Source organism: Solanum pennellii, chromosome 9 (assembly GCF_001406875.1).
Source record: "Solanum pennellii chromosome 9, SPENNV200".
In the NCBI taxonomy this organism is placed as follows: domain Eukaryota; kingdom Viridiplantae; phylum Streptophyta; class Magnoliopsida; order Solanales; family Solanaceae; genus Solanum; species Solanum pennellii.
The window spans coordinates 77044882-77057130 of record NC_028645.1 but is presented as its reverse complement, the minus strand read 5'-3'; the positions used below and the strand labels follow the sequence as shown (position 1 = coordinate 77057130).

Genomic DNA, 12249 nt, shown 5'->3' with positions numbered 1-12249 from the left:
TTAGATTTGGAATTGATGAGTGTCTTGCTGTGAAAGGCAAGGGTGTCATAGCCATTACTAGTGGCTCTAGAACTAAACTTATCACACATGTTTTGTATGTACCAGACCTAGATCGAAACCTTCTCAGTGTTGATCAATTAATGGAAAATGGATTCAATCTGTCCTTCAAAGACAAAACTTGTGTGATGGAAGATCCATCAGGCGGTGAGATATTCAAGGTCAAAATGGAGGGGAGGTGTTTCGCACTCACTTCTTTCGAAGAAGAGCATACAAATTTTCTCATGACTGACAACTCTACAGAAGTTTGGCATAAAAGAATGGGACATTTTCATCGTCAAGGTATGATGTTCTTGCAAAGAAAGGAACTTGTAAATGATCTACGAAGATTGCAGAATCGGTGGACAGATTGCCAAACTTGTTTACTTGGAAAAACGAACATGCTGCTCTTCCCAAAAACAAGTTGGAGAGCATAAAAAAAGCTTCATCTCATTCATACAGACCTATGTGGACCTCATAGAACGCCATCTTTAAATGGTAGTATTTACTACATTGTATTTATTGATGATCTAACAAGACTAACCTGGAATTTTTTCTTAAAATTCAAGTCTGAAGTAGCTGATGTGTTTTGGAATTTTAAGGCAAAAGTGGAAAATCAAAGTGGCTGCAAAATTCAGACTTTAAGGTCTGATAATGGGAAGGAGTACACTTCAACTCAGTTCAAATTACTCTGTAACAAGGCTGGTATAGAGCATCAACTAACAGTTCCTTGTACTCCACAACAAAAATGGAGTAAGTGAGCGGAAAAACAGAACTATAATGGAGATGACTAGGTGCATGCTACATGAGAAACATCTACCAAAAATGTTCTGGGCGGAGGCTGCCAGCACTGCTTTTTTTTGCAAAACAGACTTCCTTCTAGATCTGTGAAGGATAAAACACCATATGAAACATGGTATGGTCAGAAACCCTCATTGCAATTTCTCGGAATTTTTGGCTGCTTGTATTTCTCTTATATACCACAGGTTAAAAGAGATAAGTTTGACAAGAAGGCAGTTCTTGATATCTTTATAGGCTATAGTGTTTTCTCCAAAGCATATAAGGTCTATGAACCATGAACCTCAAATAGAGAAAATTGTTGTAAGTAGAAATGTCCACTTCATTGAGGACAAGCACTGGAATTGAGAGAATCCTGAAAACAATCCGCCAGTTGACATTTTATTAAATCCAAAAGATCTAGTAGATGATCCTCTTGTTAGAGGCACGCGGTTAATCTCTTATATTTATCAGCGATGCAATACTGCAATTTTGAGCCTGCAAGCTATGAGGAAGCAGAAGGGGATGACAAATGGGTGGCAGCAATGAAGTAGGAAATGATGATGATCGAAAAAAATCAGACCTTGGTGCTTGTTGAGAAACCTCTAGACAGAAAGATTATTGGTGTAAAATGGGTATTTACGACAAAGTTGAATGCTAATGGTTCCATTAACAAATACAAAGCGAGGCTTGTAGTGAAAGGTTACACTCAGATCTTCGAATTAGACTACTCAGAAACTTTTGCACCAGGTTCTCGACTTGACACAATCAGATTGCTACTAGCTATTGCAGCAGAAAAAGATTGGAGAGTTTAAAAACTTGATGTTAAGTTTTTAATGGTCTTCTCCAGAGGAGATTTATGTTGAGCAACCAGATGACTTTGTTGCCAAGGGGAAAGAAAATAAGGTTTATTTACTAAAGAAATCTCTCTATGGTTTAAAGCAAACACCAAGAGATTGGTATAACAAGATTGACGATCATTTGCTCAGTTTAGGTTTCAATAAGAGCCTATCTGAGTCTACACTTTATATTAAGTGTTCAGGTGCAGAGATACTTATTATTTCTTTGTATGTTAACGATCTGTTTGGCACAGGAAGTAAGGTTTGCCTAATTGAGGACTTCAAGTTGGAAACAATAAAGGTCTTTGAAATGACAAACATTGGACTGATGGCGCACTTTCTTGGAGTGGAAATAAAAAAAAATGAAGACAATGTGTTCATCTGCCAGAAAAAATATGCTCAAGAAATCCTAAAGAAGTTTCATATGGAAGACTGCAAAGTTATGAGTACTCCAATGAACCAAAAGGAAATTTTTTCAAAAGATGATAGAACTGAAAAGGTGGATGAGGCATATTATAGAAGTCTTATTGGCTGCTTGATGTATTTGACTGCAACTAGGCATGATATTTTGTATGCAGTGAGTTTTTTTGTCTCGGTTCATGCATTGTGCAAGTGATTTACACTTGAGAGCAGCTAAAAGAATTGTCAGATACATTAAGGTAACTATCAACTGTGGTGTTAAGTTTCACAAAAAACACAAGTTTACACTTAACGGATTCTCACATAGTGATTGGGGTGGTGCACCTAATATGAAGAGTACTTCATGTTTCTGTTTCAATCTTGGGTCAGGAGCTTTCTTTTGGTATTCCAAGAAACAAGATATAGTAGCACAATCAAATGCCGAGGCAAAATTTATTGCTGCAACAACAGCTGTGAATCAAGCACTATGATTGATGAAAATTATGTGTGATCTAAATATGGAGCAAAAAGAAGGGACTGGGGTATTTATTGATAACCAAGCTGCAATTTCTATTGCTAATAATACAGTTTTTCATGCAAAAACGAAGCATTTCAATATCAAGTTGTTTTTCTTAAGAGACGTGCAAAAACATGGAGATGTGAAGCTTCTTTACTGCAAGAGTGATGAGAAGGTTGCTGACATGTTCCCCAAGCCCCTTTCCCTCAGCAAGTTTGAGTTTTTAAGACAAAATTAGGAATCAGTAGTTCCTAAACCAAGGAGGAGTGTTAGTTTCTATATTTTAGGACTGCAGCCTTTTATTTATTTTACCGCAGTAAATTAGCTTTAGTTTTCCTCAAATAACTTCTTTACCTAGTCTCTAGGAGTTTGTTTATCTTCAGCAGATGTGTTGCTGATTTTTAGGACATAAAGTTAGTTCTTTATTATAAGTGCAAGTCTTAGGCAGTGAATAAAAACTGAATAATTAAATAAAGTTATCTCTTCTTTCTTATTCTTCATTGTTTTATAGTTCTAATCTTTCATTACTCTTTAATTCTCCTTTGTTATTTTTTGGATTTCCTCCTTAATCAACTACAGAATCTGAATGCACATTTGTAGTAAGTTGTTAGTATATCTTGATGGTGGCTGACAATAGTGGGTGTCAGTAATAATTTGTGTAATCAACAAATCGTTGTGGTGTATAATAGTGATAGATAATAATTGTAAATAGTGGCTAGTGATGATTGTGGCTGAAAATGATAGTTGTAGATGGTGGGTGGTGATGGTGATAATTGCTAATGATGGATGACGGAAATAGTGATAAACAAATCCTAATTATTTAGATGTATTAACCTATTAAGCGACTGTAATATTACAAAAAAAATAAACACACTTTATAAAGATATAGGTTGTTCTTAGTTACTATTCTACTATTGGTCCAACTTCATGTTTTTCAGAAGAAGAAAACAGGATCCAATTAAAAATTTAGAATTGAAATTTCAATTAAATCAATTATTCTCATTTAAGAGTAATGAATGACTTTGATGGTCAAACAAGCAAAATGACAATCATGAGAAAATTTTGTTCAAAGCCAGAATTCACACACAAGAGTATATATGATCGGGTGATCAACGAAATAAATGAAAATCATGCCTGAATCCCAACTTTTTTATGACCTGAAGTTGAAGATCAAGAAACAACAATCTCTTGATGAACAAAGTTACAATATTACATGTGCTAATAAAAAGTAACATATACCTAGTAAAATAATTGAGGTACCAACTAAACTGATCAAACAAAAACGTTATCAATTAAAAATTTAACAAACACAAACCTACATTGATACAAACCAAAAAGAAGTAAAGACAAAATTGAGAAACTTCTTGGACTTCTAACAACAATTGATGTGTGACTTCTATAATTTCAAAGATAAAAAGCAATTTCTATATCAGAATTTCCAGATCCAACAATCAATACTTTCTAACCTTCATTTTATTCCCCTTAGAAATTTTCAAGGCCTCCCACTTTTGGAATATTGCCTTCACTGTTTTCTCCAGTAGCCAAAACCACGAAATCAAAAGCATATACAATTTAATTTCTCCACTATCCACATTTCTTGATTTTGCATTCCATTTATTCTGTTCATTGTTGAAAATGGATCATTCCACAAATCACAAGAGGGGCTGAGATAAGCCTGCTTTTTAAAACATTCCTGAATTGGAAGAGTGGCTTCACCGGAAGCCATAAGAAGATTTTAACAATGAGCTTTGATAGAAAAACAATAGATCTAAAGTTTGTATCTTGGACGGAAAAAAAAAGAAGTAAATATATTACCGGTTGTGTGTTTCCTCCGCTTTTTGTGTCGACGAGAGGGTTCTGATTTCATTTGACCTCTTTGAGAAGACTTAAAATTGACTAGAACGATCCAGCAAAACCTACCAGAAATCTTGCCTTTTCTTTAAAATTGACTAGAACAATCCAACTTGTGTAGAGATAGCAAAAGAAAAGTATAATCGGGAAACTTTCTGCTAGCCCAAGATCGTAACTAAAATTAGAAGATTCAACTAAAGAAGAGAAAGCTAGAAAAGAAAGTAAGAATTTAGATAGAAGAACTTTGTTATGAAGGAGGACTCTTTAATTATCTTTGTTTTTGGTTGCATATAAATGACGAAGGAGACCCTATTTATACTTGTGTGAGGATGATTCTAGATATTACAAGATCTAGATTATTCTATCATTTACAACATATATCGAACTCTCTAGAATATCAACACATTTCTTTGATATAACTAAAAGAAAATTCTGGTAAACTTTATATTCTAAAAATCTATAAACTCTAGAAACTTTACTTGAACAATCTATCATATTCCAAAATATCGACTTTAACTTTTTCACAACTAGTGCATCACTTAACCCCAACAACCGAAAGAGCAGACGGTATATGTAACAAGGAAATTAGTACAAAAATGAAACTATGAAATATGTTGAAATGCACAAAAATATGTTAAGAAACTCCAATTTTGTTTGTTGTCTCTCTTATTGTACATCTATTTCTTACTTAGCGAGCATTAGCACAATCTTTAACCATAATACTCATGGAACTTATAGTTTATTAGTGCACTCAAGCAATGCTACTCTTTTTCACTACAACAAACAGGGACTATCAGCTAATGTCGTCAACAACAATTACATCTACAATACAAGTTCAAATAAATCAAATCATATTTGAATTACAAGAAAATATGTCCAGAGTCACTTCACGGTCAACCATCAAATTCCACACCAAGACAGTACAAGTGTGAACCTGAAAATAGATGCATATGATGCTAACCTGACATGTATGCAAATCTGATTCATCAATAAAATTGAGTAGATGTGCCACTTTAAATTACATATAAAATTGTAGGTTTGCCACTCTGATCCAAATGAATGAAACGTAAACGATGCATGTGTAAGATTACGTATTTAATAGCACTTATTCACAATAGTCATTTCAATCCTCCTTCCATTATATTTCTCTTGTTTACGCATTTCATTTCAATTTACAAGAATTATCTCAAACTTCTTTATAAATATGTCATGACCCAATTAAGGATCATGACCAGCGCTAAGGGGGGAAATCCTAAAGCCAGTCTTACCAGAATTCTACAGGAAATCGGGAGAGTTTCCTTTGTTTTATGTCAATCCTGAAATTTTCATGTCTCAGAAATCCACAATACAACTAACAACAACTATAAAACCACAACACTCAATCCATCAATCATCTAATTGTCACGCAATAAAACTAATTCGTCTCCAAGTATGAAATATAGGTTCAAACTAGGCACTTGACTACAATTTGAAGGAATATCCTGACTCTAAATAAGAACGAACAAATGAGTGACTCTAAGAGTTTCAAAGAACTAAAGAAACATAGCAAATCAAATGTTCTCTTACCACGCGAAGCAATGCGGGGTTCATTAGATGCTACCAAATCACACTCTCTAGTTAATGAAATTCTCCTCAATACCACCTGAGTTCTCTACAAAACAATTAGTGAGGAGTGAGATGCCAACTCAGTGAGTAATAACACTTAAACACAACCATTTTAATGAGGGAAAAGTCAAAAAACATGCTAGTGTGATAATCAAATGGTGAAGTAATGCTTTTTCATAAATCATATTAGCATCCATCTTATGTGCCTCATATAAGCAAAATCAATGTAAATACTCATTAGTAAACTCAGAAAAATATTTATATATCAAATCTTATAGCTGGGAGGTTTTCAAGGATGAATCATGTAATCAGTGTGGCTTCCCTTACGAAGCAACTTATAACAGTGAATGAGTTAAATATTCATATAGGTAGATCCCTACTCGAAAAAAATCAGTAATGGTATACTAGTTTTACCTTCCCATTAGTAAGGGCTTTATTAGTAATTGGTAATTACAAGGTGCACCGGGTCTAACGATCCCACCGTTATCTACGGGATTCATCAAGGTCTACTCCCATTTACATTTTTTCTTGTAATCGAAAGAATCATTTCAAAATCGAACAGAGAATTTAAATATTTTCTGATTGTATCATTTCAAAGTTTAACAATCACCTGTCAAAATACTATTTCTCAAATAATTGTAGAACCTTTTCAACAACAGTAATCATATCTTGTAAAAATGAGATCATCTCAAATATCTTTTCAGTGTCATATCCAGTAAAAAGACTTGTCCACATGCAAGTTCAAAACATACAGTAACACATTTACTTTATAAACCATGTGAAAATCATGCAAATTGTAAAATATCGATTGTGGTAAGATTACTACTCACAGTACTCCTGTCAAATTACCAAGATTGCCACTTGATTAATCCGTACGAATTCCTTTGGTCAATCTATAATCACATCCACAATAATTTCGTGTTAACTCCTTCATTTAGGCTAATTCAAATGCTGAAATTCAGAATACCCAGCCTATTTTGGACCTATTGGTTGCCTACCTATTTGACGAATTATATAAATTTAAGCCAAGAGTAATTCAATTGGAGAAATAAACTATTAACTTCATCTATTTATCCAACTTATTCAACTAATTCTATATATTTTCCAATATCTAGCAATCACATTTCTATCCCCCATAGCAAACTACCCGGGCTAGGATTCTTAGCAAGTCTGTTGAAAAGAATAAAGGAAACAAAGCTTTACCTCAAACCTCCTTCTCCTCCTACGCCCTTACAGTTTTCACCTTTCAACTTTTTCTTATCATCTTTGTTCTTTCGTTGGAAAAGAAACACAACTGCTACGTTCTCTTTCTTTTTCCTTTTTTTTTCTTTAATTGCAGTGTTGTTGCTATTCTGTTTGGGCTTTCAGCTTCTTTAAATATAGGGTATTACAAAATCATTTCTCAAGTCCACAAAGAGAGTTAAATTCCATTTTAATACACTTACGATTCACTTCAAGTCAATAAATTACTCATAACACGAATTGAATCAAGAAACCTAAATAGTTGTTCCCCTCTCTTTCACTAGGGTGACATGAATGGCGAAGTATTCCATGGATTGTTTGTCCTCTACCCAACCCTTGGTTGTGGGAGAGAAGAACCCTAATTCTAATTCTCAAGATTCTTATGCAACACTCCCAAACCCAAAACAACAAACATGGGAACCTACCGTTAATTCATGATGGAGGAGATAAAGTGATATACAATGGATGAAGGCTTACACCAAGCTCTTCTAATAAAGTTTTCACATAAATAAATTTATATGCAAGAATTGAGAAAGTTGTTGCCTACAAAACTAGGAAGTCAAGGTTGTTTCCTTGTAGGATGGCTTGCACGTCGACAGAATTGCTTAGATTTGATAGGTATGATGATTACATTTTAGTTGCGGCGAAATCTATCAAGTACCTGTTACACAACTGTAGATAAAACCAATTCACAGTCTTTCCCAATTTTTGATAGGAGAGTTGGTCTCAATCCTAGATAACAAACCTCAAAAGACTTTGTTTGGATATCTTTCCCGAATTTACCGCCATACTTGATTGCAAAACAATTGTTACTGGCCATTGTGTTGGCAGTGGGTAAGGCAATTGCTATTGATAAAGCCACCCAAGAGAAGTCGAGACCTAGCCAATTGCTATGGATCACTTTCAGAAGTTTGTGTATGATAATTGCCATGTTATTGTTCCTTTTATAAGCACCTACGCCATGACGAAAACTGATGTAGATTGCTATTGATAAAAATGCAACAAAAACTACAGAAAAAGCATTAAAAGATGGAACTTTGAAAAATATCAATGTGATGAGAGGGAGATATTAGATGCAAAGTGAGCTGGTAATGAAATCATACAAGTTGGTAATAATGATCATAAAGCTAATAAATTTGGTGCGAAAAAATCCTCAACAACAACTTGATGGTATGATTAGGAATGTCTCGCTATCTGATTGTGTAGTAGCTTTAGCTTTGTGTTAGTACCAGTAGCTAAAGTTACAAGGGCTGGCAATGAAAAACTTGAAGCTACAGGTCATTCACAAGCTGAAAAGTTTGGTAGCGAAAATAACGTTTCTAGTCCTAGCAATTCTAATTTAAATGTTCCTAGAAGTGCCAAATCATGAATGTATGGTTAAGGGTTTGCCATCAACTGATGTTGCTGCAATTTTAGGGGATCGTTTGATGAGTTCCGATGTTGAAAAGTTTACTTTTCTAACACCTATTAGCACTAAAAAAAACTACAAGTTGGTGGAAGTAGTCATTTCTCTCCAAATAGATTTGATAACTACAAGATGAAAACATCTTTGAGAAAGGTGAAGAAGAGGATGTGTTGGATCATTGTTATGCAAATGTAGCAAGAAATGCAGATATTGTTCACAGGCAACAATGCAATAACAAAAATAATCATGAAAGAAAGACTAGTTGGGATGGTGAGATGACTGAGAAATTGTTTAAAAGCACCTACTGAAGTGACTAGCAAAATAGAATCACATAACAATGTAAAAAAGATTCAAAAAACCGCAGAAAAAGTGATGAACTATTGGGAGTTACTGGACATGTTTGAAGAAGAAGAAGAGAAGAGAAAATTCTCCAGGTTGCATTAGAAGAGCAATCTATATTTTTTAGTTTATCAATTTGTAAAAGGAAGTTTGAGGTTGATAACTCAACTTTCTTCCCGACTTTTATGAGTTTGCGTTACTAAAGCATTCTCATATGTAATACCATAATAGACTATATAATTATCTCTAGCTCTATTTTCTTCATGGTTGTTAAAAGTAAAGGTTCTTTAAATTCATTAGGATTGGTAAGGTATGGTCTAGTCTCCCTTGCTTGTACTTATCCCAAGATAACTGAAAAAACATAAGAGATGCTACCACTTTTTTAAAAAAACTACAGTTTCTACTAACAAGTTTATTTCAGTTTTTGTCAAGAGCATCCAATAGGATGAATTCTCAAATCAAACTACATGTGCTGATGACATAAAAAAAAGATGCAGCACAACGTGAAATTTTTCCGTAGCAGCGAACTGGGACATAGTCAAAAGACGAGTATCAAACTCTTATGAAGCGAACTGATGAACGACTTTCACCATAATCAAACCATACCCCTATCAAAAGGCATGTGGGTTTTTCTTTATGTTCATTGGTTTCAATTCTGCATACAGAAAATTTAAGAATTCACCGAAGACATCTGTCCAATCTAAGCGACAATAAACCAAGAGATTTGGAAATTATGTTGGGTTTTAAAAGGTGTGAATGGAAAATGAAGAGGTGCGACTTTTATGAAGAGTTGTGACTTTTATGAAAGGTTGCAACTTTTATGAAAAAGTTGTGACCTTTATGAAAAGTTGGGACTTTTATGAGAAGTTGTGACTATTATGGAAAGTTGTGACTTTTATGAAAGGTGACGACCTTTTCGAAGGATTGTGACTTTTTCAAAGGTTTGTGACCTTTCCGATAAGGCACGATAAGAAATTTTTGCACTACCCTTTGTTTTCTATAAATTGAGGGATTTCCTCTCGTTTTAAAAATAGAATTTATGGACTTCTTTTTCTACTACTAAATCTAGCATTTTAAGTGTACTTTACTGTCCTTGAGTGACTCGCTGACACCAGCGTTTTGGATATCAATACATTGGTGATTGAGATCATTCTACCATGGGAGGACATATTCCAAATCAAACCTCGGATACTAAAGGGGAATAATTTTCTTAAGGGGACATTGTGCATTCAGTGGGCTTGATCTTCTTTCAGTTTTTCCAGATTCTGGTATGTGTTATAAATTTTAGATTTGTGAATTAATTTCATTTCTTCTATTCTTTTGTTCTTCACTGGTTCATTAAACTTTGTCAACTTTGTGTTTCTGCAAAGTTTGGTTGAATCAGTAAAATTCTTTAAACACATATTAACAACAATTCTTCTTTAAGAAAAATATTTCGTATATTTTTCTAATATGTTTTTTATTTTAGTTTCGCTACTAGTTTTAATTTTCTAGTTGTGAAAATGTTCTTAAAACTAATCGTTGTAGTCTTACCAAGTTCTTCAAAGTTTTGTTCAAAGTATGTTAGGAATACAAGATGGACAACAAATTATGTTCGTGTAAGTTCTTACTAATGAATGTGAAGAGCTCCACATTCATAATTAAGAGGCTGCAAGCCACTTTTTCATACTCGACTGATTTGTCACTCTTCCAAAACCAAGGGTTATCTAGCATAATAGATTTCCATTTTAACCGATTGAGTCGAACTACAAACAGTCTTATTCCCTAAGTTGAGGGATATGTAGGCGGGATCAGTGTTCAAAATTCGGTTGTATTCGAACACTCACTCCTAAATATTATTTTCGAGCAATCCGGTCCCTTCATAATTTGGTATAGAGGTGACTTTTAAATTCTTTCAAAATCGTATGTCAAATTAGGAGTATCGAACTACAAGAGGCATGACTTCACATAGCCCAAGATATGTACGAAACTCATTTTCAGGGTTTGATCATAATTCCTAAAATCCGTATCAAATCCCTTTTCCAAAAGATGAAGACGTGGTTGGTCGAAATTGGATTAGTCAATTTAATTTTCCTCGAATTTCTTTCATCAATCCAAGTCAAATGAGTGACAGTTGTTGACACCCAATTTTGAAACCTCCCTATTATAATTGATTTCCGAGCTTCTTAATTTTCAAACTATTTAGAATAAGTAATTTCATAAAAATCCAATAAAAAAATTTCAAGTTTGTTTTAAAGTAATGTTAGTCATTTTATAATTTTAAATGATAAATATGTTTTATACAATTTTTTATTTAGTTAGTATATTTGTGAATATTTGAAAATCATCTCAAAAAGATTTTAGTTTTAGTAAAATATTTTGTCAATTAGTTTGGTTTAAGTAATAGTTTATAGTTTTAGGTTAATTAGTTTATAATTAAATTAATTATTTTATTTTGTTAAGATTAAGAAACTCATTAATTAATTTATGTTAATTCATCTTACATAAATTTAAGCCGATTTCACTCATTAATTCAATCTGGCTATGTTTGAGACTTCAATTGGTTATAATTTAGATTGATATAGCCAAAGCAAATTCAATTCTGGGCCTTTTTCTAACTTTTAGCAGTCCCTTGGTTATCATCATCAAAAAGGGGGAAAATGTTGGGAAGTAGGAGAACAAATAAAATAGTTTTGATGATTGATAAAGTGAAGGCATGGTGTCGTATGTGTACAATTATGAGAGATTGCGGCGAAGAAGAAAAAGTATTGAGGCAAAGAAGAAAAAGTGCAGAATTGTAAAGAAGAAAACGAAGGAAACAAATATGGAAATAAATAAAGAAAGAAAGAAATAAAAAAGTAGCAATTCAAGTCAAAGAAGGAAAGAAATAAAAAAGTAGCAATCCAAGCCAAAGAAAGAAAGAAATAAAGAAATTACAATTCAAGTCAAATAAGGAAAGAAGTAAATATAGACAAGTTCAAGAAGGAAAAGGATTTGTAATTCCTTTCCTTGTAGAAGTTGAAGGCAAATCAAATCTATAAAAGGATCAAGAAGTTGAAGGAAAAAAGCACCTTTGCAATCACAAAAATCGAGAGAATTTTTCCAGCAAAGCCAGAACGATAGGTATTCCATATTCACGAAATATATAATCTTGAGAGCAGTATTTTCTGGAGAAAAAACGCAGGTCTTCGTCACAGAAACGCAAGGACCAGGTTCACCTTCATCACAGCAACATAAGGACCAGGTTCACGAAACCTGTT

General features: G+C 33.5%; 1 pseudogene; it reads left to right on the top strand.

Moving 5' to 3' along the window:
* Window positions 1-2569: 2569 nt before the first annotated feature.
* The window catches only part of LOC107030423, a 15806-nt pseudogene continuing 6126 nt past the window's right edge, over window positions 2570-12249 (top strand).